The following is a 4,279-nucleotide window of genomic DNA, read 5'->3' on the forward strand; positions in this document are numbered from 1 at the left end:
GTCTCCACGTCTATATGTGTCTGTGTTTTTGTTTGTTTGTTTCTTCAGCAACTAGTGTGTAGGTGTTTTTCTTGTTACACCCACGTGCTTTTTTTGTGTTTGTATTTGTTTATCTAATTCGGTTTATTTGTTTTCATTTGGGTTTGTTTTTTGTTTGTTTGTCTCTGTGAATGACGTGGTATCTGAGGGATGATTAGGACATCTTTCTGGACACCAAAGACACTATCCTCTCTTGGCTAATTGGGACACCCTGCATAGGTTGATCACGATGCCCATGTCAGCGCTGAGGACATCTACGGGTGTCCTTAATTAACTAGGACACCCCTTTCCCCCTTCCATGGATACTCAAACTTAATCCCCGAAGGCGTCCTAGACTGATGAGGACACCCAAGATAATAATAACCCTGCAGGACGCCCCAAAACAACCCTCTGAAGATGTCCCTGGCTATAGTTAGGACACCCTGTAAGCCCAGTCCCTTTCTTCCCCCACCGCCCCTCCTCTTTAGGGCCGCCCGCCAGGACACACTACACAGCCAATTGGCCCTAAAGACCCCTAGTTAACGAGACCACGCCCACCCTCAGACCAGCCCTACCATTTAGTTTCAATTGGGTCAGATCAAGGCGTAAGGTCTTTCACTCTTCCCCCATTTTCTCTCGGTCCAATTTTCTCATTTCAAATAATCTTATCCTCTAGACGTGTGACCCGCCGGGAGGAAGGATGGTAGGAGGCCACGGAGGATGCCCTTGTCTCCTATAATGTAACCCGCCAGGAGGCCACGGAGGATGTTTTAAGTCTCCTATAGTGTGACCTGCCAGGAGGCCACGGAGGATGTCTTAAGTCTCCTATAGTGTGACCCACCAGGAGGCCACGGAGGATGCTTTGGTCTCCTTTAATGTAACCCGCCAGGAGGTATAAAGACATAAGAACACGGAGAACATCCAGATCTCCGCTAAGTCGGGAAAATATTTTGGAGACACAGACAACATTACCATATCTCCAGAGGTAAACAAACTGTTCTAGATGTAAACAGTAAACTCAACTCTTAATATATCATCATCAATCTCCACAAACTGTATCGCGTTAAACAATACCACAGGATAGTTAAGGAACGCATGAAAATAAAAACTGGAATGTATAAAAGTCTCTTAAAATTTGTGTTTACATTCTGATTCGCAAAAATAAACCAATTAACAAACAAGATACCGATCTTTATCTCTAGTTTAGTCACCCTGATTAGGAAAAAATCTTCATAATATTTGTTTATTCGAAAAAAAAAAACATTATCTGTTTTTAAATGTTTGTTTACTAATTTATAGAAAGGAATAAAAAGGGAAAAAATATTGCAAAATTTATGATGTTTACAGAATACCAAGACTCTCCATCTCTTCCCCCCCCCCACGTAAAAAAAACAACAATAATAAAAAAATTCTCATTCGTCATTTTTTATACGAATGAGATAAAAATAAAATAAAATCACAAAACTACATTTTAGTTTTAATTTTCTTCCAAGATAAATAACTAACGAAGATAAAACAAAACTCTAAACTAAACACACAGGAAAAAAAACCCATAAAACCTCTACAAAAAGTAACGACTTGATTTTCCTCAACTAATTCCACTAATACATATTTTATTGCCCTTGAACCCGTCACTATACAAGACCTCCCACACGAGATAATGATTCCTTAATGTATTTCCTCTCAGTGGACAATTTTCTCCCCAAACTGAATGTGCGGTCAAATATAACCAATTCTCTTTATATTTCCCACTGATGTAAGAACTGGTATCAGAAGTTAGCGTCAGTCAGGGGTTATACCATGGAGGGGCGAGGCGTAGAGCGTTGGTTTATGGGAGCCTTGGCGATGAATTTGGTCACGTATTTATTTAATTTTTTTCTGTTCATGGCGAATATTTTTATCTTGCTGACGTGGGCGAGTGAGTACGTCCAGACATACATAAGTACATATACCCCCCCCATGTACATACACGCACGTACACACATACAAAGTACATTTAAATCAACTTAATGCCTGTGTGGTTTTTGAGTTAATACGCTCTGGGAATGAAATTTGAAGTGGACGAAAGGACGGACGGAATGATAGACATGGAAACGGACGGAATGATAGACAAGGAGACGGACGGAAGGAAGAGAATAACACAACACGTTAGCAATAGGATGGAAGAGGAGGATGAAGTAGGAAGATGGAGTCATAAGGAAGGAGACAAAAGGAGAATGAGGAAGAGGAGGAGGTGAAAGAAGACGACGAGGAGGAGAAAGAGATCTAAGAAGTAAATAAAATCATAAGGGATGGAACAAAAGTAGAAGAATAAGAGAAGAAAGAAGAGGCAGAAGAAGGAAGAAGAGGGAGAAGGAGAGGAGGAAGAGGAGGAAGACGAGGAAGAGGAGTCATAAGAAGGCAAGCCACGGGATCATAATAACAGGCCTGGCCCACAGAGGCGCCTCCGACAATAGCGGGGAAATTTGGGGCCGACGCGACCTGCAACCTCAAGTAAGGGGAGGACCACGTGCCCCTTGTAGATGGGTGATGGTGGGGAAGGGGAGGAGGAAGAAAGGAAGACGGGTGGGGAAGGGAAGTTAAGTAGAAGGGAGGGTGGTAGGGAGGGAGAGTAGAATAGGGAAGGGGAATTGGGTGGGAAGGGGGAGATAAGTTGGAGGGAGGGAAGAAGAGGAGGACGTGGGGAATGGGAGGAAGTGGGGGAGGAAGGGGGTGGAGGGAGGGAAGAAGAGAGGAGGAAGGAATGGGGGAATTGGGTGGGAAGGGGGAGATAAGTTGGAGGGAGGGAAGGAGAGGAGGACGGGTGGGGAAATGGGAGGAAGTGGGGATGGAGGGAGGGTTGGGAAGAGGAAAAGATAGGAAGGAGGAAGAATGGGAGGGAGAAGAATAGAAAGGGAAGTGATGGAGAGGAAGGGGAAGGGGAGGGAAAGAAGGTAGAAACAGGCAGAGAGGCAGGCAGGCAGGCAGGCACACGATCCTTGAAAAAACCTTCAACTGACAGGAAAATTGATTCATTGGTACATATCTGAACAACAAAGACGAGGGAAAAAAATTTAGTCCAGAGACGATTGGACAGAAGGAACGTAGCACACACACACACACACACACACACACACAACTTCGCCAGACGCCACTAACCCTTGATAGATCTACTGGAACATGAAAGAGTCGTCTCGTCATCACGCATATTGAGGGGAGAAAACCGTACAATAAAATACTCCTCTCCCTCTCTCTCTCTCTCTCTTGATGTTTAAGAGGGAGGAAGAGAAATAACACAGAAGAAGAAGAAGAAGAAAGAAAAAAGAAAAGAAGAAGAAGAAGAAGAAGAAAAAGAAGAAGAGAAGAAAAAAGAGACCCACTGGAAATCCCTCCCACCCTCCCTCCCTCCCCAAGGTACAGTAAAAGAACCTTCCCTTCCATCCTAGATTCCTGCCCTCTTCCCAGGACCTCTAAATCCGATCTAGGCAACATGTTTACATATTGAACGCCATTAATCCCCAGGGCAGGGAGATCGCACAGATCCCAGAAGCTAAAGAAAACCCCACAAATTCCTCCCCAAAAAGAGTCAAGCTTTCTCAATCACACAGACGAACCACCTTATTTATGTGGGCTTGGTGCAGGTGGGGAGAGAATGGGGAGGGAGGAAGGGAAAGGAAGGAAGGAAAGGGAAGAAGGTATGGGGGGGGAGAGGGGAAGAGCAGGGGAGAGAAGCCTGGGTTAAGAGAGAATGAGAGAGAGAGAGAGAGAGAGAGAGAGAGAGAGAGAGAGAGAGAGAGAGAGAGAGAGAGAGAGAGAGAGAGAGAGAGAGAGAGAGAGAGAGAGAGAGAGAGAGAGAGAGGGAGACAGGGGTGGAAAAATGAGACAGAGAGGGAGAGGGAAGGAAGGGGAGGGAGAATGTTGAAGTAATCTAGTTAAGAATGAAAAGGATTGATTTAATAAAACAAGTAACCCTATGTGGAAGGGGAGGGAAATTACTCTGGAAGAAAAAGTACTCTGGAAGGGAAAGTACTCTGGAAAGGAAAGTACTCTGGAAGGGAAAGTACGCTGGAAAGGAAAGTACGCTGGAAGGGAAAGTACTCTGGATGAGAAAGTACTCTGGAAGAAAAAGTACTCTGGAAGAAAAAGTACTCTGAAAGGGAAAGTACAATATAAGAAATCAACCACCTTATGTTGTTTGAGAAGAAGTGGAAGGAGGAAGAAGAAGAAGAAGAAGAAGAAGAAGAAGATGAGGAGGAGGAATAAGAAGAGAGGGAGATATGCA

This window comes from Homarus americanus, unplaced genomic scaffold, assembly GCF_018991925.1.
Source record: "Homarus americanus isolate GMGI-L3 unplaced genomic scaffold, GMGI_Hamer_2.0 scaffold52559, whole genome shotgun sequence".
Classification (NCBI taxonomy): domain Eukaryota; kingdom Metazoa; phylum Arthropoda; class Malacostraca; order Decapoda; family Nephropidae; genus Homarus; species Homarus americanus.